Source organism: Anas platyrhynchos, chromosome 2, assembly GCF_047663525.1.
Source record: "Anas platyrhynchos isolate ZD024472 breed Pekin duck chromosome 2, IASCAAS_PekinDuck_T2T, whole genome shotgun sequence".
Taxonomy (NCBI): Eukaryota; Metazoa; Chordata; class Aves; order Anseriformes; family Anatidae; genus Anas; species Anas platyrhynchos.
In genome coordinates this window covers 79,410,508-79,437,887 of record NC_092588.1, presented here as the reverse complement: position 1 = coordinate 79,437,887, position 27,380 = coordinate 79,410,508, and the positions used below count along the sequence as shown (strand labels likewise).

The 27,380-nt window shown below is 47.6% G+C and overlaps 4 long non-coding RNA genes across 6 annotated transcripts; all 4 read left to right on the top strand.

The window, feature by feature from the left end:
• The first annotated feature begins 485 nt into the window (after positions 1–485).
• Positions 486–4,180, top strand: LOC140001928 (uncharacterized). Of its 2 annotated transcripts, none has more exons than XR_011807735.1 (3): positions 486–992; positions 2,892–2,971; positions 4,041–4,180. It is a non-coding gene; the product is annotated as an uncharacterized lncRNA (long non-coding RNA). The 2 variants fall into 2 exon arrangements; XR_011807736.1 differs by lacking the exon at positions 486–992 and adding an exon at positions 1,352–2,224.
• A 1-nt stretch (position 4,181) lies between these two features.
• On the top strand, positions 4,182–6,060 carry LOC113841080 (uncharacterized). The gene is made up of 4 exons (XR_005262403.2): positions 4,182–4,319; positions 4,592–4,712; positions 5,439–5,640; positions 5,718–6,060. It is a non-coding gene; the product is annotated as an uncharacterized lncRNA (long non-coding RNA).
• Positions 6,061–8,380: 2,320 nt separating this feature from the next.
• LOC140001927 (uncharacterized) lies at positions 8,381–12,259 on the top strand. 2 transcript variants are annotated; one of them, XR_011807733.1, is made up of 3 exons: positions 8,381–9,071; positions 10,971–11,050; positions 12,120–12,259. It is a non-coding gene; the product is annotated as an uncharacterized lncRNA (long non-coding RNA). The 2 variants fall into 2 exon arrangements; XR_011807734.1 differs by lacking the exon at positions 8,381–9,071 and adding an exon at positions 10,036–10,303.
• A 1-nt stretch (position 12,260) lies between these two features.
• Positions 12,261–14,139, top strand: LOC119715224 (uncharacterized). Its single transcript, XR_005262402.2, has 4 exons — positions 12,261–12,398; positions 12,671–12,791; positions 13,518–13,719; positions 13,797–14,139. It is a non-coding gene; the product is annotated as an uncharacterized lncRNA (long non-coding RNA).
• Positions 14,140–27,380: the final 13,241 nt, after the last annotated feature.

Below are 27,380 nucleotides of genomic sequence, written 5' to 3'. Positions count from 1 at the left end.
TGGATCACTCTCCCTTCTAGCCCCAGGATGGCTTTCAGCACAGTCACAGAAGGGTCAGACTCACAGCTTGAGGACCCATCAGAAGAGGCTTTCACTCTTCTGCCACCACACCCCCTATACACATGCATTTTCACACATGCAAAGAGACACCATGGATTAGGGAGTTGCACAGAGAGGAGACCACACCCGTTTGCCTGCCTGCCTGCAGGTTGACACCAGTAGGGAGGTAATTCACCTCAGGAGTTTCCAGAGAGATGACAGAATATGGCCCTAGGCTCCTGCTGCTTCTTTCAGCCCTGACTCTTCAAATCCATAGGAACGCAAGAAACATTCCCAGCCAAGTGCTGCATATCTTGAAGGCTGGAGAAGCCACAGCCTTCTGCTTCATTTCATTTTAAAGATCAAGCCCAAGGTCACTCCCATAGAAGTAGTGGAAGCCGTCTGGCTGGCTTGGCTTTCTCTCCAAAGAAGACCAAATGAGAGTTGGTCCCAGGTGAGGATGAGCCCTGACAGTTCCTGCATTTTGGTTCTCCTGCAGCCCACAAAGCTCTCACTGCCTTGCCTGAATTTTAACCCCTTTGGAACCAAATCTACAGATGATCTCTGTCAATCCAAAACAGCGCTTATTCACCATGTGAACAACAAATGCCTGGCATGGTTAACAGCACTTAGGTGCAAAGGTCAGATAGATGTAGCTGCATGTTACACATTTTTAGTCTGAATAGCACAATTTATCCTTTGACTCCATTTTGCTGTCATGTGGATATCAATTTGCAATCATTTGGTCTGTCCTCCCTTTGGTGGCTTCCGTGAGAAGAATCTAGAAGCTGCCCCCCGTTAGAGAACGGCTCCACTGCTGGCCAGAGCCAAGCCAAGAAACGATGTCGCTTGTTCCTCTGGGAGAGCATATTGAAGAAAGGAGAAAAAAAAATAACAAAAAAAAGCTGTTTCCCAGGGAGAAAGAGAGGAGAAGCAGCCCTGCAGCCCCCCAGGTGAGTGCAGCAGGAGGGCAGGAGGCAGCAGCAGTTCCCCTGCGGGCTGTGCAGGGAGAGGCCCCCGGTGGAGCAGGCTGTCCCCCTGCAGCCCATGGAGCAGATCTCCACGCTGCAGCCCCCCCGTGGGTGGAGGAGCCCCCGGTGGAGCAGGTGGATGTGGCCTGGAGGAGGCTGCGGCCCATGGAGAGCCCCCGCAGGGCAGGAGCAGGCCCCGGGCCGCAGCTGCAGCCCCCCCGTGGAGAGGAGCCCCCGCAGGAGCAGGGGGTCTGGGGGGAGCTGCCGCCCAGCCGTGGGGGACCCGTGCTGGAGCAGTTTGCTCCTGGGGGATGGATGGATGGAGCCCGTGGGACGGAGCCGTGTGGGAGCAGTGCTTGAGGAGCTGCTGCCTGTGGGCAGCCCCTGCAGGATCAGCTGGGGAAGGACGGCATCCCGTGGGAGGGACCCCACGGGGAGCAGGGGCAGGGAGGGACCCTGAGGGTCACTCTGCTGAGTCTGCTTTGCCCGTCACCATACTTGTTGAGCCATCGCCCTGTCCTTATCTCAGCCCTGGAGCCCTTGGCATCGTATTTTCTCCCCCTTTCCCTTTGAGGAGGGGGAGTGAGAGAGCGGCCATGCTGGAACTCGGCTGCCCACCCGCTTCCAACCACCGCAGTTGCAAAGTCCTGGGAAAGATTTCTTTCAAGAAATTAAACAAGGTGTTTAACAAAGAAATGCAGAGTTTCCTTTTGAAGGCTTCCTGGAGGATTGGGCTTCTTTCCTATTCCCAGCTCAGAGGAAGGGAATTGTTGATTTCACCTTCTTTTTTCTGACATGGAAATCAAAGGTGAACTGCTCTACAAGGACGGGCAACGTCTCAGAATCAAGCTCTTTTGCTCTGTAGTCCTTTCGCAAGGAAAAGATTGATCACACACCTTCCTTCCACAGACGTAGGGGAGCAGAGAATAATTTGGGAACTACTCTAATTCAAGTCAGTTTGGGCATAGTGGTACTTCCCTAGCTGTTTCTGAGACAGACGCATTAGCAACAGAGAGTGTTGTGCCGTCACTGGGAGGCGCCTGCGGTGATGACTTCAGAAACAGAAGGGAATTGTGTCACCACAGCACTGTGGCAACAGCTGCCTCCGTGCACGTTTAGCTGGGAGGCACAGAGAAGGGTGCTGGATGCGATGAAACCACGTGAGGATTTGTGCATCTCCCCTTGAGGTGCACAGAGAGGGACCATGCCCTTCTGTAAGTGTTTTGATGCTTGGCTGAGGAAAAAAATGGGGTTTTGTTGTGAATGCTTCCTTGTAGTATTCTGTAGTTTGTGTCAAGTCCTTACAGAAGCCTCAAGGTTGGTACTTTGCTCAATGATGGAGCTGCACAGAGTGAGAACAGACCCAATGTACGGCTGAGGGCCTCTGCACGCTCTCTTCTTCCTACAGACGATCAACAAATAAGGGGAGACAGAGAAGAGTGTGCTGTGGTCCTCCCATAGACCGCAAGTACTAAAGCATAAACAAGAGGCTTAAGAGTCCCCCTGTCATGTTAAAATTCAGGACAGCAATGGACTTCCTCACACGGGCTGGCCTGTCGACTAGTGTCTCAGGCTGTGGCGTATGAAGATGCACTCCATCTGCTTTCAGGGTGGCAATGGCAGTGGGCAAGCTGCCTGACCTTAACATTTGTCATTTCATTTTTCACCTGAGTTTTGGTGGTTCTCCACGACTCATTCTTGGTCTAGAAAATAAATAAATAAATAAATAAATAAATAAAAGTGAATTTGGATCAAAATAAAAGGATAAAAGGATTTCCTTTCCATTAATTACATGTTCTTAACTTAACTAAAAAAAGTGAACTGCGATGAAAATAAAAGGATTTCCTTTCCATTCATTACATGTTCTTAACTTTGGAACAGATTTGGTTATTGACTTAGAAGGCAAATATCTGGCCAGACTGCAAGACTTGTGCTCGCAGCGTGGGACAGCTCTCGTAAAGGTGAGTCAGGGCAGTTTCTGGAAAACAAGACATCAGATCTCCAAAACACTTTCTTTGTGCTAATGTAGGAAGGGCGAGTAAGTGTAAAGGTAAGAGCCCAGATACCGTAAGAAGCAGAAAGTGTGAAGGAAACTTCCTTCTGGCTGATACAGCTCCATATCTAGTTGTCAAGTATGAAGAGAGCAGTGCTAAGTTTCTTGGGGAGAGGTAAAAAAGAAGAGACTGGGAGATTGTAAAAGGAAAAAGTGGGATTCCCTATTTCAGGAAATCCTAGGAACTGGAAATAGAGATTGGAAGAGTGCTTTAAGCCAAGACAGACACGTTTTAAAACTAAAACCTAGGAGTTGAATGAACCAAGAAATGAATCCATTTTGATTCTGCAGTTGTGTCCAGTGTTATCTTGGGAAATATGGTTTCCACATAAAAGGTATCTGGGGCTTGAAGTTCTCCTAAGGCCCTTCTCTGTGTATTCCCTACTGTTTGGTAAGCGCTGAGGTCACACTGCAGACAGCAGCACGTCCTCTCCCCACTACTTAGCTGTCTGTTCTCACAACACGTCTAGGAACAGAATGGCTTGGACACAACTGCGCCTAGGACCGAGTTCATTCAAGCTGGTGGACGAGGTAAAAGCTCTGGACAAGCGAAGGGGAGGGAGGGATGGGTGGACATACAATATGATCTCTTTAATCTCATTTCTCTAAGAATCCTGGCTGAGAAAACAAAACAAAACAGAATCAAAAAGAACAGAACAGAACAGAACAAATGAAGCAAGCAGCTAGCTTGCTGGAGACATTGTCTGGGAAGCAGTGAAAACACTTGCAAACAAAAACACATCAAAAGACTAACTCTTTGAGCTTAATTCTAATCCAACAGCATAACCTCAAAGTCCTGTTTCTGTTCATAACAGGCTGGTACCGTAACATGTCCCATTGGATGACTTTGCAGCATAGATGTCAGGAATGCAGCTTGGGATCCCCTCCTTCTACTCAGAGTTCACTTTGAAGGGATGAGCAAGTCATTCTTCCTGGGTTGACGGAAATCTAAAGTCTGTTTTCTAACACTCTTGCAGACGCTTCTCTGTCCATCGGCCTGTCCTGCCAACTCTGGTGTGAGTGTGAAGTTGTGGCAAGAGGGATTTCCCATTGCTATTTGAGCTGGTGATGGACACCAGCTTTCCTCGGAAATGGCTGATGTTGCTGAGGAGGCAGCAGTATCAAAGCCCTTGCTGATGAAGGTACAACAAGCTGGGGAGGCTTTGGCATTTCTGCACAACGCTGCTCCCTGACTGTCACTCCAGACTCAGATTCGGAAAGAAGCAAAGCAAGCGAGAGGAAAACTGGATGTCCTGGTAATTTTCTTTTTCTTTTCTTTCTTCATTCTTCACTTGTAAGAAAATCTAAATCTTAACCCTTTGTTTGAAAACACGGCTTTATGGAAATGCTTCTGGGTGTGCTCCTTCCCCTTGTGTGGAACCTGCTTCACCTCGCTTCAGCTCTAGGACACCTATGCACCAATTTATGCTTCCCATGATAAAGCGGCGTTCTTTCGCTATTCTTTTCTGTGATGCTTGCAGGCGAGGTTGAAAAGAGTTGTCAGTAGGATTCTTCGTTTCCTTTGCAGGATCCAAAGCTCCGTATTACCGTGGATCTTCTCCTCTGATCTGGAAAGCTTCACAGGCCAAAAGAGAATTGAGATGAAGAAGGAAATAGAGAATGCTGACCAATATTGCCAAGTGCCACCCGTAAGTTTTGGGAAAGAATCCGGTGCATTTCTGTAGTGGTAGAAAGTTCATCAAATCATCGATGTGCACTTGAAGGCAAGCAATGCTGTAAAAATGAAGAACGCAAGGCCCTGCTTAAGGACAATCTTCAGGCTGCTTCTAGATCAACAGCTTATTTGCTTCTTCCACACCCTCATCTCCGCTTGCTTAGAAGTTGTGAAGGTCGGAAGCACACTCCGCCTTTTTCATCCCCTCTGCGTATCTTTTCCCTGACAGCAACTTCTGTCTTGGCTCTTCACATCCAGCCAGAGCAGTTGCTTTGCCTCCGCAACCTGCAGGCTGACCTCTCGTGTGTACCTGTGCTGGACTGAGGGTAATGCTTGTAACGCACACAGATGCTGCATTCACTGTGACTTTTAGAAAAGAGAGCAAGAAGCTAACCTGCACAGCAGACTCTTAGGTTTCTGTATCTCTCTCTCTCTCTCTCTCTCTCTCTCTCTCTCTCTGCATATATATTTCAGTACTTATTTACTTCTTTAAAGATACCTTCAATAGAATAGATCCTTTAAGAAAGCTTACTTGTTCTTCCCCTTTCCTTGTTTTTAACGTTTGCTTTTCTAACCAATCCTTAATGTTACAACATTGGATTGATGCAGTACTCAGTCCTTAGAAGTTCTCAAAGCACATCAGTGATTTCTCTATTTCTCAACCTTTCCATCTTCATTGAGATCTCTCATCTGAATTTAGGTATGAGGTGCAGAAGAACACTGCAACCAGCTGAAGCCGTATCAGACACATGCTTCTGCTAGGAAGTCATTCCGAGGGATTCCAGGGTGTACTTTAGACAGGTTTGCTCTGGTCCTCTGGACTCAGCATCCCCAAGGGATATTTCAAAGCTCTCGGAAGGACCTGTCATTATCTCTGACACTGCAGCCTCCAGTAGGAAGGGGTAAATATTCCTTGCCCTTGTGCAAAGGAACTACTCAGTTAGCTGTTTCTAACCCAAATCTCGTTGTTGTCTTCTAGTGACAGACACCACCCGGCTAGCCAAGCTAAAGCACTGAAAATGGAAGGAGTGGGACATCTTCCAAAGCCTGCTGCTGCTTCTAAGCAGAACTGCGCTGTAGGTGGGGACACAGCAAGAGGACACGTCCAGGCCACGGTGGAACTGCAAGGCACCTGTCTGAGCCACACAACGAAGTCAGCGATTCCCAGTTGGAGACTGTTGCTCGACCAGTGACACAGCAGCTGGAGCGCTTCTGGTTGCTGCTGATGGGTTGCCGTGAATCAGCCAGGGATAGGAGCTATGAGAACGCCTGAAGCGATTTGAAGTTACCCGAAAGAAAGAAGAGAGGAGAGAAGAAGACAAGAGGGGAGGGAAGGGGAGGGAATAAAAGGAAGGGAGGGGAGGGGAAGGGAGGGGAGGGCAAGGGGAGGGTAGGATAGGATAGGATAGGATAGGATAGGATAGGATAGGATAGGATAGGATAGGATAGGATAGGATAGGATAGGATAGGATAGGATAGGATAGGATAGGATAGGATTGGGTAGGATAGGATAGGGTAGGATTGGGTAGGATAGGATAGGGTAGGGTAGGGTAGTGTAGCATAGCGTAGTGTAGCGTGTTAGAGGGGAGGGGAGCATAGGAGAGTATAGGGTAGTGTAGGGGATCGGAGTTTAGGGGAGTGTAGGGTAGGATACCGGAGGGGAGTGTAGGAGAGTGTAGGGGAGGGGGGCATAGGGTAATGTAGGGTAGTGTAGCGAAGGGGAGTGTAGGGTAGGATAGGGGAGGGGAGTGTAGGAGTGTGTAGGGTAGTACAGGGGAGGGGAGTGTAGCAGAGCGTAGGGACAGGGAGCATAGAGGAGGGGATGGTAGGGGAGGGGAGGAGATGGGAGGGGAGGGGAAGGGAGGGGAGGCAAAAGAGGGGAGGGGAGGGGATGGGAGGGGAGGGGAGGGGAGGGGAGGGGAGTGCTACCATAAATAAAATTGCCAAATACATGACATTTTGGATCTGGAGCCAAATCTTTGTGTACATGTCCTCTCCCCGTAGCCCCACGTGCTGTCCACGCACCCGAATCTGTCATACTGTTGCTCAGAAAGAACAGGGAGCATAGGGGAGGGCAGGGGAGTGGAGGGAAGGGGAAAGAGGGGATGGGAGGGGTGGGGAGCGCTACCATCAATAAAATTGCCAAATACAATGAAGGAGCAGCAGAGCCTGCAACCTCCATTCCCCAACATCCTCCAACCACCCCCCACTGCTCCGTGGGAAATAGATAGAAGAATCAAGACTGAGGTTTAGCCTGGGATGGAGGCAGTGTGGCGAGGTGGTTTTCTGTTTGGTTGGTTGGTTGGTTGGTTGGTTGGTTTTAAAGTTTTTAAATTCTCACTGTCCTACTTTGTGATCAGTTGGCAATAAATTCAATTACTCTTCCCCAAGCCAAGTCTGTTTTGTCCATGAAGCCATCTTCCAGTCCTGAAATAAGAAAGGAAACAGACCTGCAAGCACCTGTTACACAAGTGCAGGAAGAGTGACAAAGGAGGGTTTTGAGGCATGAAGTTACTGCAAGGATGCTCTGCTCTTTACTCACTTCAGTATGAAAAGCATGGCACTAGTGGGTGGTCCTTGGTGGTAGTTGTTTTTTTGTTGTTTGTTTGGTTGGTTTTTGTTTTGTCAGCTCCACCCCCCAGTATTTTGCTTGTTCTACTTGTTTTGGTGTGCCCCCATTCCCTCCCTCAAGGTAAAACATCCCTAGGGGCCATAACTTGCTGTTAGCAAACAAGATCTTGCAAAAGAGTCAAGTTAACATGGCACCACCTGCACTGGTGTATAAATAGCTCAAATATTTTCCCTCACTTTCCTGTAACTTTCCTGTAAATTGCTGGTCAGGAGATAACAAGTGGAGAAATTCAGGATAAGAGAGAGAAAGTTGTGTTTACTATTGCCCTGGAGTTTCTGTTGGTCTGGCCACGGAAATGGAGTACTCAAAATCCTCAGGACACTCATTTTTTACCAGATTTATCCTAAAACTGCAGTATTTCTAGGCCCTTGGGATTCTTATCAATTAAAACATACTTTTTCACGCACAGAAGATGCAAAAAAGTGCGTCTCCTGCAGTATGCAGACAGAGCCAGTCCTGTCTCTTGATTCCTTCTGCCTTCTGCCTGAAGAGCAGCAGACAATCGAGTTCTTGTCTTCAGTAGCTACGGCCTTAACCAACTGTGCAGTCTGTCCATTCATCCACAGAGGAGGAAAAATAGCATGGAATAACTCCTCTCCTTTGTGCTAACAGAGGAGGGTACAGCTTCCTCACTCCAACCCCACCGAGGCAAAGCAGTCAGCAGTGCACGCCAGAGCCTCTGTCTCTTCCCCGTCTCCTGATGTGCAGCTGGATCACTCTCCCTTCTAGCCCCAGGATGGCTTTCAGCACACTCACAGAAGGGTCAGACTCACAGCTTGAGGACCCATCAGAAGAGGCTTTCACTCTTCTGCCACCACACCCCCTATACACATGCATTTTCACACATGCAAAGAGACACCATGGATTAGGGAGTTGCACAGAGAGGAGACCACACCCGTTTGCCTGCCTGCCTGCAGGTTGACACCAGTAGGGAGGTAATTCACCTCAGGAGTTTCCAGAGAGATGACAGAATATGGCCCTAGGCTCCTGCTGCTTCTTTCAGCCCTGACTCTTCAAATCCATAGGAACGGAAGAAACATTCCCAGCCAAGTGCTGCATATCTTGAAGGTTGGAGAAGCCACAGCCTTCTGCTTCATTTCATTTTAAAGATCAAGCCCAATGTCACTCCCATAGAAGTAGTGGAAGCCATCTGGCTGGCTTGGCTTTCTCTCCAAAGAAGACCAAATGAGAGTTGGTCCCAGGTGAGGATGAGCCCTGACAGTTCCTGCATTTTGGTTCTCCTGCAGCCCACAAAGCTCTCACTGCCTTGCCTGAATTTTAACCCCTTTGGAACCAAATCTACAGATGATCTCTGTCAATCCAAAACAGCGCTTATTCACCATGTGAACAACAAATGCCTGGCATGGTTAACAGCACTTAGGTGCAAAGGTCAGATAGATGTAGCTGCATGTTACACATTTTTAGTCTGAATAGCACAATTTATCCTTTGACTCCATTTTGCTGTCATGTGGATATCAATTTGCAATCATTTGGTCTGTCCTCCCTTTGGTGGCTTCCGTGAGAAGAATCTAGAAGCTGCCCCCCGTTAGAGAACGGCTCCACTGCTGGCCAGAGCCAAGCCAAGAAACGATGTCGCTTGTTCCTCTGGGAGAGCATATTGAAGAAAGGAGAAAAAAAAATAACAAAAAAAAGCTGTTTCCCAGGGAGAAAGAGAGGAGAAGCAGCCCTGCAGCCCCCCAGGTGAGTGCAGCAGGAGGGCAGGAGGCAGCAGCAGTTCCCCTGCGGGCTGTGCAGGGAGAGGCCCCCGGTGGAGCAGGCTGTCCCCCTGCAGCCCATGGAGCAGATCTCCACGCTGCAGCCCCCCCGTGGGTGGAGGAGCCCCCGGTGGAGCAGGTGGATGTGGCCTGGAGGAGGCTGCGGCCCATGGAGAGCCCCCGCAGGGCAGGAGCAGGCCCCGGGCCGCAGCTGCAGCCCCCCCGTGGAGAGGAGCCCCCGCAGGAGCAGGGGGTCTGGGGGGAGCTGCCGCCCAGCCGTGGGGGACCCGTGCTGGAGCAGTTTGCTCCTGGGGGATGGATGGATGGAGCCCGTGGGACGGAGCCGTGTGGGAGCAGTGCTTGAGGAGCTGCTGCCTGTGGGCAGCCCCTGCAGGATCAGCTGGGGAAGGACGGCATCCCGTGGGAGGGACCCCACGGGGAGCAGGGGCAGGGAGGGACCCTGAGGGTCACTCTGCTGAGTCTGCTTTGCCCGTCACCATACTTGTTGAGCCATCGCCCTGTCCTTATCTCAGCCCTGGAGCCCTTGGCATCGTATTTTCTCCCCCTTTCCCTTTGAGGAGGGGGAGTGAGAGAGCGGCCATGCTGGAACTCGGCTGCCCACCCGCTTCCAACCACCGCAGTTGCAAAGTCCTGGGAAAGATTTCTTTCAAGAAATTAAACAAGGTGTTGAACAAAGAAATGCAGAGTTTCCTTTTGAAGGCTTCCTGGAGGATTGGGCTTCTTTCCTATTCCCAGCTCAGAGGAAGGGAATTGTTGATTTCACCTTCTTTTTTCTGACATGGAAATCAAAGGTGAACTGCTCTACAAGGACGGGCAACGTCTCAGAATCAAGCTCTTTTGCTCTGTAGTCCTTTCGCAAGGAAAAGATTGATCACACACCTTCCTTCCACAGACGTAGGGGAGCAGAGAATAATTTGGGAACTACTCTAATTCAAGTCAGTTTGGGCATAGTGGTACTTCCCTAGCTGTTTCTGAGACAGACGCATTAGCAACAGAGAGTGTTGTGCCGTCACTGGGAGGCGCCTGCGGTGATGACTTCAGAAACAGAAGGGAATTGTGTCACCACAGCACTGTGGCAACAGCTGCCTCCGTGCACGTTTAGCTGGGAGGCACAGAGAAGGGTGCTGGATGCGATGAAACCACGTGAGGATTTGTGCATCTCCCCTTGAGGTGCACAGAGAGGGACCATGCCCTTCTGTAAGTGTTTTGATGCTTGGCTGAGGAAAAAAATGGGGTTTTGTTGTGAATGCTTCCTTGTAGTATTCTGTAGTTTGTGTCAAGTCCTTACAGAAGCCTCAAGGTTGGTACTTTGCTCAATGATGGAGCTGCACAGAGTGAGAACAGACCCAATGTACGGCTGAGGGCCTCTGCACGCTCTCTTCTTCCTACAGACGATCAACAAATAAGGGGAGACAGAGAAGAGTGTGCTGTGGTCCTCCCATAGACCGCAAGTACTGAAGCATAAACAAGAGGCTTAAGAGTCCCCCTGTCATGTTAAAATTCAGGACAGCAATGGACTTCCTCACACGGGCTGGCCTGTCGACTAGTGTCTCAGGCTGTGGTGTATGAAGATGCACTCCATCTGCTTTCAGGGTGGCAATGGCAGTGGGCAAGCTGCCTGACCTTAACATTTGTCATTTCATTTTTCACCTGAGTTTTGGTGGTTCTCCACGACTCATTCTTGGTCTAGAAAATAAATAAATAAATAAATAAATAAATAAAAGTGAATTTGGATCAAAATAAAAGGATAAAAGGATTTCCTTTCCATTAATTACATGTTCTTAACTTAACTAAAAAAAGTGAACTGCGATGAAAATAAAAGGATTTCCTTTCCATTCATTACATGTTCTTAACTTTGGAACAGATTTGGTTATTGACTTAGAAGGCAAATATCTGGCCAGACTGCAAGACTTGTGCTCGCAGCGTGGGACAGCTCTCGTAAAGGTGAGTCAGGGCAGTTTCTGGAAAACAAGACATCAGATCTCCAAAACACTTTCTTTGTGCTAATGTAGGAAGGGCGAGTAAGTGTAAAGGTAAGAGCCCAGATACCGTAAGAAGCAGAAAGTGTGAAGGAAACTTCCTTCTGGCTGATACAGCTCCATATCTAGTTGTCAAGTATGAAGAGAGCAGTGCTAAGTTTCTTGGGGAGAGGTAAAAAAGAAGAGACTGGGAGATTGTAAAAGGAAAAAGTGGGATTCCCTATTTCAGGAAATCCTAGGAACTGGAAATAGAGATTGGAAGAGTGCTTTAAGCCAAGACAGACACGTTTTAAAACTAAAACCTAGGAGTTGAATGAACCAAGAAATGAATCCATTTTGATTCTGCAGTTGTGTCCAGTGTTATCTTGGGAAATATGGTTTCCACATAAAAGGTATCTGGGGCTTGAAGTTCTCCTAAGGCCCTTCTCTGTGTATTCCCTACTGTTTGGTAAGCGCTGAGGTCACACTGCAGACAGCAGCACGTCCTCTCCCCACTACTTAGCTGTCTGTTCTCACAACACGTCTAGGAACAGAATGGCTTGGACACAACTGCGCCTAGGACCGAGTTCATTCAAGCTGGTGGACGAGGTAAAAGCTCTGGACAAGCGAAGGGGAGGGAGGGATGGGTGGACATACAATATGATCTCTTTAATCTCATTTCTCTAAGAATCCTGGCTGAGAAAACAAAACAAAACAGAATCAAAAAGAACAGAACAGAACAGAACAAATGAAGCAAGCAGCTAGCTTGCTGGAGACATTGTCTGGGAAGCAGTGAAAACACTTGCAAACAAAAACACATCAAAAGACTAACTCTTTGAGCTTAATTCTAATCCAACAGCATAACCTCAAAGTCCTGTTTCTGTTCATAACAGGCTGGTACCGTAACATGTCCCATTGGATGACTTTGCAGCATAGATGTCAGGAATGCAGCTTGGGATCCCCTCCTTCTACTCAGAGTTCACTTTGAAGGGATGAGCAAGTCATTCTTCCTGGGTTGACGGAAATCTAAAGTCTGTTTTCTAACACTCTTGCAGACGCTTCTCTGTCCATCGGCCTGTCCTGCCAACTCTGGTGTGAGTGTGAAGTTGTGGCAAGAGGGATTTCCCATTGCTATTTGAGCTGGTGATGGACACCAGCTTTCCTCGGAAATGGCTGATGTTGCTGAGGAGGCAGCAGTATCAAAGCCCTTGCTGATGAAGGTACAACAAGCTGGGGAGGCTTTGGCATTTCTGCACAACGCTGCTCCCTGACTGTCACTCCAGACTCAGATTCGGAAAGAAGCAAAGCAAGCGAGAGGAAAACTGGATGTCCTGGTAATTTTCTTTTTCTTTTCTTTCTTCATTCTTCACTTGTAAGAAAATCTAAATCTTAACCCTTTGTTTGAAAACACGGCTTTATGGAAATGCTTCTGGGTGTGCTCCTTCCCCTTGTGTGGAACCTGCTTCACCTCGCTTCAGCTCTAGGACACCTATGCACCAATTTATGCTTCCCATGATAAAGCGGCGTTCTTTCGCTATTCTTTTCTGTGATGCTTGCAGGCGAGGTTGAAAAGAGTTGTCAGTAGGATTCTTCGTTTCCTTTGCAGGATCCAAAGCTCCGTATTACCGTGGATCTTCTCCTCTGATCTGGAAAGCTTCACAGGCCAAAAGAGAATTGAGATGAAGAAGGAAATAGAGAATGCTGACCAATATTGCCAAGTGCCACCCGTAAGTTTTGGGAAAGAATCCGGTGCATTTCTGTAGTGGTAGAAAGTTCATCAAATCATCGACGTGCACTTGAAGGCAAGCAATGCTGTAAAAATGAAGAACGCAAGGCCCTGCTTAAGGACAATCTTCAGGCTGCTTCTAGATCAACAGCTTATTTGCTTCTTCCACACCCTCATCTCCGCTTGCTTAGAAGTTGTGAAGGTCGGAAGCACACTCCGCCTTTTTCATCCCCTCTGCGTATCTTTTCCCTGACAGCAACTTCTGTCTTGGCTCTTCACATCCAGCCAGAGCAGTTGCTTTGCCTCCGCAACCTGCAGGCTGACCTCTCGTGTGTACCTGTGCTGGACTGAGGGTAATGCTTGTAACGCACACAGATGCTGCATTCACTGTGACTTTTAGAAAAGAGAGCAAGAAGCTAACCTGCACAGCAGACTCTTAGGTTTCTGTATCTCTCTCTCTCTCTCTCTCTCTCTCTCTCTCTCTCTGCATATATATTTCAGTACTTATTTACTTCTTTAAAGATACCTTCAATAGAATAGATCCTTTAAGAAAGCTTACTTGTTCTTCCCCTTTCCTTGTTTTTAACGTTTGCTTTTCTAACCAATCCTTAATGTTACAACATTGGATTGATGCAGTACTCAGTCCTTAGAAGTTCTCAAAGCACATCAGTGATTTCTCTATTTCTCAACCTTTCCATCTTCATTGAGATCTCTCATCTGAATTTAGGTATGAGGTGCAGAAGAACACTGCAACCAGCTGAAGCCGTATCAGACACATGCTTCTGCTAGGAAGTCATTCCGAGGGATTCCAGGGTGTACTTTAGACAGGTTTGCTCTGGTCCTCTGGACTCAGCATCCCCAAGGGATATTTCAAAGCTCTCGGAAGGACCTGTCATTATCTCTGACACTGCAGCCTCCAGTAGGAAGGGGTAAATATTCCTTGCCCTTGTGCAAAGGAACTACTCAGTTAGCTGTTTCTAACCCAAATCTCGTTGTTGTCTTCTAGTGACAGACACCACCCGGCTAGCCAAGCTAAAGCACTGAAAATGGAAGGAGTGGGACATCTTCCAAAGCCTGCTGCTGCTTCTAAGCAGAACTGCGCTGTAGGTGGGGACACAGCAAGAGGACACGTCCAGGCCACGGTGGAACTGCAAGGCACCTGTCTGAGCCACACAACGAAGTCAGCGATTCCCAGTTGGAGACTGTTGCTCGACCAGTGACACAGCAGCTGGAGCGCTTCTGGTTGCTGCTGATGGGTTGCCGTGAATCAGCCAGGGATAGGAGCTATGAGAACGCCTGAAGCGATTTGAAGTTACCCGAAAGAAAGAAGAGAGGAGAGAAGAAGACAAGAGGGGAGGGAAGGGGAGGGAATAAAAGGAAGGGAGGGGAGGGGAAGGGAGGGCAGGGCAAGGGGAGGGTAGGATAGGCTAGGATAGGCTAGGATAGGATTGGGTAGGCTAGGATAGGGTAGGGTAGGGTAGGGTAGGGTAGGATAGGGTAGGGTAGGGTAGGGTAGGATAGGGTAGGGTAGGGTAGGGTAGGGTAGGATAGGATAGGATAGGATAGGATAGGATAGGATAGGATAGGATAGGATAGGATAGGATAGGATAGGATAGGATAGGATAGGATAGGATAGGATAGGATAGGATAGCGTAGTGTAGTGTGTTAGAGGGGAGGGGAGCATAGGAGAGTATAGGGTAGTGTAGGGGATAGGAGTTTAGGGGAGTGTAGGGTAGGATACCGGAGGGGAGTGTAGGAGAGTGTAGGGGAGGGGGGCATAGGGTAATGTAGGGTAGTGTAGCGAAGGGGAGTGTAGGGTAGGATAGGGGAGGGGAGTGTAGGAGTGTGTAGGGTAGTATAGGGGAGGGGAGTGTAGCAGAGCGTAGGGACAGGGAGCATAGGGGAGGGGAGGGGAGGGGAGGGGAGGGGAGGGGAGGGGAGGCAAAAGAGGAGAGGGGAGGGGAGGCAAAAGAGGGGAGGGTAGGGGAGGGGAGGGTAGGGGAGGGGAGGCAAAAGTGGGGAGGGGAGGGGAGGGGAGGGGAGGGGAAGGGAGGGGATGGGAGGGGAGTGCTACCATAAATAAATTTGCCAAATACATGACATTTTGGATCTGGAGCCAAATCTTTGTGTACATGTCCTCTCCCCGTAGCCCCACGTGCTGTCCACGCACCCGAATCTGTCATACTGTTGCTCAGAAAGAACAGGGAGCATAGGGGAGGGCAGGGGAGTGGAGGGAAGGGGAAAGAGGGGATGGGAGGGGTGGGGAGCGCTACCATCAATAAAATTGCCAAATACAATGAAGGAGCAGCAGAGCCTGCAACCTCCATTCCCCAACATCCTCCAACCACCCCCCACTGCTCCGTGGGAAATAGATAGAAGAATCAAGACTGAGGTTTAGCCTGGGATGGAGGTAGTGTGGCGAGGTGGTTTTCTGGTTGGTTGGTTGGTTGGTTGGTTGGTTGGTTTTAAAGTTTTTAAATTCTCACTGTCCTACTTTGTGATCAGTTGGCAATAAATTCAATTACTCTTCCCCAAGCCAAGTCTGTTTTGTCCATGAAGCCATCTTCCAGTCCTGAAATAAGAAAGGAAACAGACCTGCAAGCACCTGTTACACAAGTGCAGGAAGAGTGACAAAGGAGGGTTTTGAGGCATGAAGTTACTGCAAGGATGCTCTGCTCTTTCCTCACTTCAGTATGAAAAGCATGGCACTAGTGGGTGGTCCTTGGTGGTAGTTGTTTTTTTGTTGTTTGATTGTTTGTTTTTTGTTTTGTCAGCTCCACCCCCCAGTATTTTGCTTGTTCTACTTGTTTTGGTGTGCCCCCATTCCCTCCCTCAAGGTAAAACATCCCTAGGGGCCATAACTTGCTGTTAGCAAACAAGATCTTGCAAAAGAGTGAAGTTAACATGGCACCACCTGCACTGGTGTATAAATAGCTCAAATATTTTCCCTCACTTTCCTGTAACTTTCCTGTAAATTGCTGGTCAGGAGATAACAAGTGGAGAAATTTCTGATAAGAGAGAGAAAGTTGTGTTTACTATTGCCCTGGAGTTTCTGTTGGTCTGGCCATGGAAATGGAGTACTCAAAATCCTCAGGACACTCATTTTTTACCAGATTTATCCTAAAACTGCAGTATTTCTAGGCCCTTGGGATTCTTATCAATTAAAACATACTTTTTCACGCACAGAAGATGCAAAAAAGTGCGTCTCCTGCAGTATGCAGACAGAGCCAGTCCTGTCTCTTGATTCCTTCTGCCTTCTGCCTGAAGAGCAGCAGACAATCGAGTTCTTGTCTTCAGTAGCTACGGCCTTAACCAACTGTGCAGTCTGTCCATTCATCCACAGAGGAGGAAAAATAGCATGGAATAACTCCTCTCCTTTGTGCTAACAGAGGAGGGTACAGCTTCCTCACTCCAACCCCACCGAGGCAAAGCAGTCAGCAGTGCACGCCAGAGCCTCTGTCTCTTCCCCGTCTCCTGATGTGCAGCTGGATCACTCTCCCTTCTAGCCCCAGGATGGCTTTCAGCACAGTCACAGAAGGGTCAGACTCACAGCTTGAGGACCCATCAGAAGAGGCTTTCACTCTTCTGCCACCACACCCCCTATACACATGCATTTTCACACATGCAAAGAGACACCATGGATTAGGGAGTTGCACAGAGAGGAGACCACACCCGTTTGCCTGCCTGCCTGCAGGTTGACACCAGTAGGGAGGTAATTCACCTCAGGAGTTTCCAGAGAGATGACAGAATATGGCCCTAGGCTCCTGCTGCTTCTTTCAGCCCTGACTCTTCAAATCCATAGGAACGCAAGAAACATTCCCAGCCAAGTGCTGCATATCTTGAAGGTTGGAGAAGCCACAGCCTTCTGCTTCATTTCATTTTAAAGATCAAGCCCAATGTCACTCCCATAGAAGTAGTGGAAGCCATCTGGCTGGCTTGGCTTTCTCTCCAAAGAAGACCAAATGAGAGTTGGTCCCAGGTGAGGATGAGCCCTGACAGTTCCTGCATTTTGGTTCTCCTGCAGCCCACAAAGCTCTCACTGCCTTGCCTGAATTTTAACCCCTTTGGAACCAAATCTACAGATGATCTCTGTCAATCCAAAACAGCGCTTATTCACCATGTGAACAACAAATGCCTGGCATGGTTAACAGCACTTAGGTGCAAAGGTCAGATAGATGTAGCTGCATGTTACACATTTTTAGTCTGAATAGCACAATTTATCCTTTGACTCCATTTTGCTGTCATGTGGATATCAATTTGCAATCATTTGGTCTGTCCTCCCTTTGGTGGCTTCCGTGAGAAGAAGCTAGAAGCTGCCCCCCGTTAGAGAACGGCTCCACTGCTGGCCAGAGCCAAGCCAAGAAACGATGTCGCTTGTTCCTCTGTGAGAGCGTATTTAAGAAAGGAGAAAAAAAAATAACAACAAAAAGCTGCTTCCCAGGGAGAAAGAGAGGAGAAGCAGCCCTGCAGCCCCCCAGGTGAGTGCAGCAGGAGGGCAGGAGGCAGCAGCAGTTCCCCTGCGGGCTGTGCAGGGAGAGGCCCCCGGTGGAGCAGGCTGTCCCCCTGCAGCCCATGGAGCAGATCTCCACGCTGCAGCCCCCCCGTGGGTGGAGGAGCCCCCGGTGGAGCAGGTGGATGTGGCCTGGAGGAGGCTGCGGCCCATGGAGAGCCCCCGCAGGGCAGGAGCAGGCCCCGGGCCGCAGCTGCAGCCCCCCCGTGGAGAGGAGCCCCCGCAGGAGCAGGGGGTCTGGGGGGAGCTGCCGCCCAGCCGTGGGGGACCCGTGCTGGAGCAGTTTGCTCCTGGGGGATGGATGGATGGAGCCCGTGGGACGGAGCCGTGTGGGAGCAGTGCTTGAGGAGCTGCTGCCTGTGGGCAGCCCCTGCAGGATCAGCTGGGGAAGGACGGCATCCCGTGGGAGGGACCCCACGGGGAGCAGGGGCAGGGAGGGACCCTGAGGGTCACTCTGCTGAGTCTGCTTTGCCCGTCACGATACTTGTTGAGCCATCGCCCTGTCCTTATCTCAGCCCTGGAGCCCTTGGCATCGTATTTTCTCCCCCTTTCCCTTTGAGGAGGGGGAGTGAGAGAGCGGCCGTGCTGGAACTCGGCTGCCCACCCGCTTCCAACCACCGCAGTTGCAAAGTCCTGGGAAAGATTTCTTTCAAGAAATTAAACAAGGTGTTGAACAAAGAAATGCAGAGTTTCCTTTTGAAGGCTTCCTGGAGAATTGGGCTTCTTTCCTATTCCCAGCTCAGAGGAAGGGAATTGTTGATTTCACCTTCTTTTTTCTTACATGGAAATCAAAGGTGAACTGCTCTACAAGGACGGGCAACGTCTCAGAATCAAGCTCTTTTGCTCTGTAGTCCTTTCGCAAGGAAAAGATTGATCACACACCTTCCTTCCACAGACGTAGGGGAGCAGAGAATAATTTGGGAACTACTCTAATTCAAGTCAGTTTGGGCATAGTGGTACTTCCCTAGCTGTTTCTGAGACAGACGCATTAGCAACAGAGAGTGTTGTGCCGTCACTGGGAGGCGCCTGCGGTGATGACTTCAGAAACAGAACGGAATTGTGTCACCACAGCACTGTGGCAACAGCTGCCTCCGTGCACGTTTAGCTGGGAGGCACAGAGAAGGGTGCTGGATGCGATGAAACCACGTGAGGATTTGTGCATCTCCCCTTGAGGTGCACAGAGAGGGACCATGCCCTTCTGTAAGTGTTTTGATGCTTGGCTGAGGAAAAAAATGGGGTTTTGTTGTGAATGCTTCTTTGTAGTATTCTGTAGTTTGTGTCAAGTCCTTACAGAAGCCTCAAGGTTGGTACTTTGCTCAATGATGGAGCTGCACAGAGTGAGAACAGACCCAATGTACGGCTGAGGGCCTCTGCACGCTCTCTTCTTCCTACAGACGATCAACAAATAAGGGGAGACAGAGAAGAGTGTGCTGTGGTCCTCCCAGAGACCGCAAGTACTAAAGCATAAACAAGAGGCTTAAGAGTCCCCCTGTCATGTTAAAATTCAGGACAGCAATGGACTTCCTCACACGGGCTGGCCTGTCGACTAGTGTCTCAGGCTGTGGCGTATGAAGATGCACTCCATCTGCTTTCAGGGTGGCAATGGCAGTGGGCAAGCTGCCTGACCTTAACATTTGTCATTTCATTTTTCACCTGAGTTTTGGTGGTTCTCCACGACTCATTCTTGGTCTAGAAAAAAAAATAATAATAATAAAAAAAAAAAAATAAAAGTGAATTTGGATCAAAATAAAAGGATAAAAGGATTTCCTTTCCATTAATTACATGTTCTTAACTTAACTAAAAAAAGTGAACTGCGATGAAAATAAAAGGATTTCCTTTCCATTCATTACATGTTCTTACCTTTGGAACAGATTTGGTTATTGACTTAGAAGGCAAATATCTGGCCAGACTGCAAGACCTGTGCTCGCAGCGTGGGACAGCTCTCGTAAAGGTGAGTCAGGGCAGTTTCTGGAAAACAAGACATCAGATCTCCAAAACACTTTCTTTGTGCTAATGTAGGAAGGGCGAGTAAGTGTAAAGGTAAGAGCCCAGATACCGTAAGAAGCAGAAAGTGTGAAGGAAACTTCCTTCTGGCTGATACAGCGCCATATCTATTGTCAAGTATGAAGAGAGCAGTGCTAAGTTTCTTGGGGAGAGGTAAAAAAGAAGAGACTGGGAGATTGTCAAAGGAAAAAGTGGGATTCCCTATTTCAGGAAATCCTAGGAACTGGAAATAGAGATTGGAAGAGTGCTTTAAGCCAAGACAGACACGTTTTAAAACTAAAACCTAGGAGCTGAATGAACCAAGAAATGAATCCATTTTGATTCTGCAGTTGTGTCCAGTGTTATCTTGGGAAATATGGTTTCCACATAAAAGGTATCTGGGGCTTGAAGTTCTCCTAAGGCCCTTCTCTGTGTATTCCCTACTGTTTGGTAAGCGCTGAGGTCACACTGCAGACAGCAGCACGTCCTCTCCCCACTACTTAGCTGTCTGTTCTCACAACACGTCTAGGAACAGAATGGCTTGGACAAAACTGCGCCTAGGACCGAGTTCATTCAAGCTGGTGGACGAGGTAAAAGCTCTGGACAAGCGAAGGGGAGGGAGGGATGGGTGGACATACAATATGATCTCTTTAATCTCATTTCTCTAAGAATCCTGGCTGAGAAAACAAAACAAAACAGAATCAAAAAGAACAGAACAGAACAGAACAAATGAAGCAAGCAGCTAGCTTGCTGGAGACATTGTCTGGGAAGCAGTGAAAACACTTGCAAACAAAAACACGTCAAAAGACTAACTCTTTGAGCTTAATTCTAATCCAACAGCATAACCTCAAAGTCCTGTTTCTGTTCATAACAGGCTGGTACAGTAACATGTCCCATTGGATGACTTCGCAGCATAGATGTCAGGAATGCAGCTTGGGATCCCCTCCTTCTCCTCAGAGTTCACTTTGAAGGGATGAGCAAGTCATTCTTCCTGGGTTGACGGAAATCTAAAGTCTGTTTTCTAACACTCTGGCAGACGCTTCTCTGTCCATCGGCCTGTCCTGCCAACTCTGGTGTGAGTGTGTGAGGAATGTTTTAACAATTCCAATTCGTGTCCATAAATTCGTGTCCATAAAGAATAATTCTGTTTGAATCCTCTCTGCCTCTGGGCCCTGCACCGGCAGTTTAGTTCTTGAACCACAGATGCAATGTGTCCCAGTCTCCCCCTCATTCTAGTCAATTTATCAAGTCTTCAGAAAACACTCCTTAAATTTATGAACCTGTTTGCTTTTGTTATTCCGGACTTCTATTTCTAACAGTTACAGCCTTTTTTCCTGTCTTCTTCGAGATTAACTTAACACTGCTATAGATGTGTCTGTGAATGGCTGGGGAAGAATGTTTTAATTACTCGTGAAGCGTCAAATAAGAAAGCTGTTTGTGTTTGATGTCTGGGTGTTTCAGAACAACTGATAACAACTAGTGACTGTTATGAGATACTATGTGGATCCTTGGTATCTGGCCAGGGGGGCCAAGAGATTAAGAGGAAGAAAAAAGAAGCTGAAGGACGGTTGGGAGACAAGACCTGTGGAGAGTGTACAGAGAGTGTTCCATAAACTTGGAATAGTGCCGAGTAAGTACAAAGGGTGAGAGGAAGACTACGAGCCTTCAGCATGAAAGACCCCTAGAGACCCCCAGAGGAGACTGATGCGCATGCTCCAGTAGGAGGAACTGGACCCCGGAAGCTAATTATAATAATCTATTTTTTTTAGAAGTAGTAATGAATATGTATTAGTCTAGGTGCATAAAGATCAGCTGCTTGATGTAACAGGTGTGCGTCCTGGTGGAGCAGAGACTCCCGGTGCACCCAGCGCTGTTTGCTTACCTCTATTCCTTTATATTCTTTTAATAAATCCTATTTTTTTATTTAATCCTAATTTGAATCCTGAGCCATTTATAACAATTTGGGGGCTCGTCCGGGATGGCTATAGTTCCTGAATTCTGATTTAATCTAGGAGAGGCGCCCCACCATTTGGTGGCTCCTGTTTGAGTCAGATCGGGACTAATGCCATCCTGAACCTGAATAAAGGTAAGCAAAGAATTTGATTTTTTTTGAGCTCCCTTGTGGCCGGCTGTTTTTTGCCCGTAATTCTGCGCGCGAAGATCCGGACGAAGACGACAGAGTCGTTTGGATACCGTTCGGTTGGATTCCGGTGTCCGGAATCGAACCGGATGAAGACGACAGTCGTTTGGATACCGTCTGGTTCGATCCCAGACGAAGACAGCAGAGACGCTGGTGGATACCGTCCGATTGGAGTCTGGACGAAGACGACTGATTCGTAAGATACCGTCCGGTTGGGTAAGGGTACGGTTGCCAGTTTTTGTGTGAGAGTGTAACTGAGACTTCTAAAGTCAGCGTGGAGGTCTTTTTGTTTTCTCACTGGTTCTAATCTCCTGTCAGGAGGGGCTGGGCTGGTGAGAAGAGGGATACGTGGGTGGGTGATAGGTCCTAAACCCCCTGCAAGACACTCTCACCGGGCAGCCAAGGGCTGTGGGAATTGCCACTAGTAAAATTCCTGGATGGGTCAGATAAAATCGAAGACCAAGGACCAGAAAGGGAGCAAATTACCAGATATATGACCAAAAAGTCCATTATGAATAATGATTAGAAATTGGAACAATAGGGGCCCCAGAAAATTAAAGAGTAAATTAAAAATGATCCAGTATTTTATGACAGAATGACCAAAAGAACCCTTAAGACCCCCTGTATTTTGATCCACGGAGGATGGGGTCTGTCAGGCTTTGAACGTTAATAGTAGAATACCCGTGGATCCAGAAAAGAGCAAGCTGAAACATTGGAATTAGAAATTAGAGAGCAATTGATTAAGAATGAATATGTGCTACATTTGTGCCTGTGCTGCACTTATACCACCAGATAACAGGAGCCTCTCGGACCCCGAGAACCAGATCAAAAACAACCTCATGGTTCAGACTTTAACCAAGGGGTCTAAAATAAGGAGGACTGTTCATAAAGGGACAGGTTATGTATATGTATAGGAATGTTTATGTATATGTAACTTTTTACTAAAGCAATTTGTCACATTAGGCCTGCACGACTTTGGGGGGACTACCTGCCCCGTGCTGCATGGAACTGAGTAAACATACCTACTTTACAATCTTACTGATTGTGGAGTCAGCTTTCTGTGAGTCATTTTGGTGAGCCAGGCAGGAGACACTCTGCTCGGCTGCGGGATCGGCTGCAGCGTGGACGCCCCTAGGTGCACCCTGAGTGTTTTTGCTCGGAGGGGACTCCACTCTCGGCTGCTCACCGCAGGAGCAAAGATCTCCCGAAACTGCAGACAAACGGTATGTTTTCAGCTGCTGGAGGGATACTAACTGGAGTGTTAATAATTGTATGTGTTTTTATGTATGTATTTTGTGTTGAAAGTATTTGTGTAAATGTAAGGGTTTGAAACAAAGTGTTACAAGTCACTTCATGAAAAACACAGTCAGAGACAATACTTATTTGGTTGGTTATCATTCTAAATTATATTCCTGTGGTATGAATGAGATGTGCTGGAGGCCTCCGTGTGCGATTGTGCTGTGTGAGTGAGAAGCAGCGTTGCTGCAAAGCGAGTGCAGGATCCGTTGTTCCGTACTCTCCGCAAGGGGAGTGGGCAGAGACAAACAAAGTGCTTGACAGACTGAAAAGAAGTGCTGTTTTATCCAAGTTTTGAGTGGTGGTGCCTAATATATGGGCCCAGTGTATCTTGTGTATCTTGTGTATCCTACTTTTGCTCTTAAATGTTTTGACTGTGACAAGAAAAAGGCAGGAGCATGATATGACTTGCTTCCTGCAACATATGAGGCCCGCACAGGCCGAGACCTGGACTCACTGAGACCTGAACAGGCCGAGAGACCAGAGCGGCGCCGAGAGCCTGGAGCGGCGCCGGGAGACCCGAGACACTACGGAGGGACTACCGCTGGACGGAGAGAGCCCTGAGAGATGCTGCAGAGCCACGGACGGCTCTGAGAGACACAGAATAGACCTGACAGAAGCTGCAAAACGCGGGGAAATTGAAGTAATTGCAGAACATCCGAGATCGAGTTGCTACGGGAGACCAGAGGCGTCAGTGGACACCGGTAGCTGACCCTCACCGTGAGGCGAGTCGGCACAGAGCAGAGGGACGGACATCAGGACCCTGCAGCCTGTCTGACGTGACCGTGGAGGCAGCGGCAGCAGCGGCTGTGCTGCTTCACTCTAGCATTCTTTTTATAAAAGGTTTATCTTGCAATGTAAAAAAGACTATTCGTCCCCAGATCAGTGTTATAACTATTACTAATGATGACTTAGCTCTGTTGCAGGGCAGGAGTGCAGAGACGCAGATTACACTGCCAAATGACCACCGGCAGGCTCTTTCACAAACCTAAGGTTGCAGCTGGCACTGCCTGCAGACGTATAGCAGACGTTACACTCTCTTTCCTAACTCGTAATCATGTGTCTTATCCATTTGTGGTGAATGGCCAGTGACAAAAAGAAAAGGGGGGAGACAAAGACAGAAACGGTACAAGGAGGATGCCACTGACACTAACAGCATGGGTAATAGGAGTAGTATAAGTGACACAGGTGACGGTGCAGGGCGCTCTGCCTGCTGCTCGCCCTCACCTGACTGTGCACTGCTGACGACAGTGCTAGAGTAAAATGTGAAGACTGCTCAGATGGCAGTGATGAGAGTGCTTGTGTGAAGAAGATATGTGAAAAAGATGTGTGCTGAATCTGACTTTGTGTGCAACAGTGGTCAGTGTGTGCCAAACAGATGGCAGTGTGATGAGGATTCGGATTGTGAAGATGGGTCTGACGAAAGTGCTGAGCTGTGTCATATGAGAACATGCCAGGTAAATGAAATCAGCTGTGGTCAGCTGTGGTCCTCAGTCGACCCAGTGTATCCCAGTGTCGTGAAAATGTGATGGTGAAAGAGACTGTGACAGTCGAAAAGATGAAGAGAATTGTGGCAATGTGACTTGTAGTGCAGCAGAGTTCACATGCAGTAGTGGACAATGTATTTCCAAAAGCTTTGTCTGCAATGGTCAAGGTGACTGCTCTGACCACTCGGATAAATCTTTGGAGCAGTGTGGCTGCCAGCCTGCACCTCCGGTGAAGTGTTCTGTGAGTGAGGTGCAGTGCGGCTCAGGTGAATGTACCTATAAGAAGTGGTGATGTGACAGAGATCCTTATTGCAAGGATGGAGGTGATGAAATTAACTGCCCTTCTTGGACCTGTGGACCAGACCAGTTCAGATGTGAAGATGGGAACTGTGTCCATGGGAGTAGGCAGTGCAGTGGTGTGAGAGACTGTCTGGATGGCACTGATGAAGCAAACTGTAACAATGTTATTCAGTGCTCTGGACCTGGCAAATTCAAGTGCAGAAGTGGAGAATGCATAGATATCAATAAAGTGTGTAACCAGCAGAGAGACTGCAAGGATTGGAATGATGAGCCCCTGAAGGAATGCAACATAAATGAATGTGACTGTCCAGCTGGGAAACTGTGGAGATAGTGATGAATGCCAAAACCCTGGTATCTGTAGTCAAATCTGTATCAACCTGAAAGGCTATCAGATGAATCCTGCTACAGGAACCTGGAAAGGGCCATACAGCAAAGCAAATTAGATAACTGTTATTTAACTTGTCAGAAGATAAAAAAGAAAGTGTTTCAACAAGCAGCCACGGGAGGGAAGAATCACTGAACCCTCGATGTGAGGGACTGTACCTTGTTTTACTGACTACTGAAACAGCTGTGAGAACTGCAGGAAGGGACCCATGCATCCAGAATAAAAGGACCAGTAACTACTGAAACTTGGAGAGTTGAGCCCGCTCCTGGGAAACTGAAACTCAAGCTAAGAAAGAACTAATATTCTGGCAACGAGGCTCTGCATGAATTAAGGATGCCAAATAAAGGGGACAAGCCTGAAGGGAGGAAAGGGAGAAGGCAAGACCAGGGCAGGACCCTCCACTGCGGTGTGTATGGTCTACCGAGGGAAGCAACCCCTATGGGTATTGACTGCCGAGTGAGAGGGCCTCGACTGGACTTCTCCCACACTAAGGTCAGGTTGTCCTGAGAAAATAACATAAGAACCTTTTTTTAACCTATATAAAATTGTGATTCGTTTTCCAGGAGCTGGATCACCCTGACAGGCCGAACGGTAACACAAGCCTGAATCAACCCTGAAGGTGTTTACCTATTATGATCCAGATACGTGGGCAGAAGACAGATCGTGGGACTATAGGACCCCAGTATATATACTTAATAGAATAATTAGGTTATTAGCTGTAATAGAAATAGTTATAAATGATGAGAACTGCTTTGTATCAAAATAGCCTAACTTTGGATTATTTACTAGCACAAGAAGGAGAAGTCTGTGGAAAATTTAGCTTTAGTAATTGCTGTTTAAAGATTGATAAAAAGGGTGTTTCTTCCTAGTAGCTGATAGAATGTTATGTTCTGGTTTGGGATGGGAAGAATGTTGATAATATGCTGATGTTTTAATTGTTTTTAATTGTTGCAGAGCAGTGCTTACATCAAGCCAAGGACCAAGCCAAATTCAGCTTCTCACTGTCCTGCCAGCAGGCAGGCTGGGAGGAGGGCCGGACTGCTCGGGGTTAGGTTGGGCATCGGACAGCAGGTGGTGAGCAATTGCATTGTGCATCACTTGTTTCGTACACATTATTACTAGTAGTACTATTATAATCATTATTGTTATTATTATTATTGTTATTATCTACTTGTTTTTATCTCAACTCACAGGCTTCACTTTCCCATTTCTCTCTCCCATCCCAGAGAAGGAGACGGGGGACGTGAGCGAGCAAACACAAACCTGGAAGGATATGAATTGGGATTTATTTTCATTTATTTTCATTTATTTTTATTTTCATGGCTGCCTGGTGGACCATGGGTTAAAAGAGTGTTATTTTTATTGTTATGTGGTGTAAAGATGTTATTGTTTATACCTTGTATGATACCTTGTCTTACATTATTAATACACCGGGTGATAAATAGTACATTGGTAATAACTTCATAAAAAAAAAAGAAGGGAATATGTCAATTATGATGCTTAAGAATTGGACCCTCCAAGAACAAACTGATGAAATCCAATTATTAATAACAGAAGAGACACGAATTGGGGATATTAAAAAGAAGATAAGGGATTGTGAGGAATGTTTTAACAATTCCAATTCGTGTCCATAAATTCGTGTCCATAAAGAATAATTCTGTTTGAATCCTGTCTGCCTCTGGGCCCTGCACCGGCAGTTTAGTTCTTGAACCACATATGCAGTGTGTCCCAGTCTCCCCCTCATTCTAGTCAATTTATCAAGTCTTCAGAAAACACTCCTTAAATTTATGAACCTGTTTGCTTTTGTTATTCCGGACTTCTATTTCTAACAGTTACAGCCTTTTTTCCTGTCTTCTTCGAGATTAACTTAACACTGCTATAGATGTGTCTGTGAATGGCTGGGGAAGAATGTTTTAATTACTCGTGAAGCGTCAAATAAGAAAGCTGTTTGTGTTTGATGTCTGGGAGTTTCAGAACAACTGATAACAACTAGTGACTGTTATGAGATACTATGTGGATCCTTGGTATCTGGCCAGGGGGGCCAAGAGATTAAGAGGAAGAAAAAAGAAGCTGAAGGACGGTTGGGAGACAAGACCTGTGGAGAGTGTACAGAGAGTGTTCCATAAACTTGGAATAGTGCCGAGTAAGTACAAAGGGTGAGAGGAAGACTACGAGCCTTCAGCATGAAAGACCCCTAGAGACCCCCAGAGGAGACTGATGCGCATGCTCCAGTAGGAGGAACTGGACCCCGGAAGCTAATTATAATAATCTATTTTTTTTAGAAGTAGTAATGAATATGTATTAGTCTAGGTGCATAAAGATCAGCTGCTTGATGTAACAGGTGTGCGTCCTGGTGGAGCAGAGACTCCCGGTGCACCCAGCGCTGTTTGCTTACCTCTATTCCTTTATATTCTTTTAATAAATCCTATTTTTTTATTTAATCCTAATTTGAATCCTGAGCCATTTATAACAAGTGTGAAGTTGTGGCA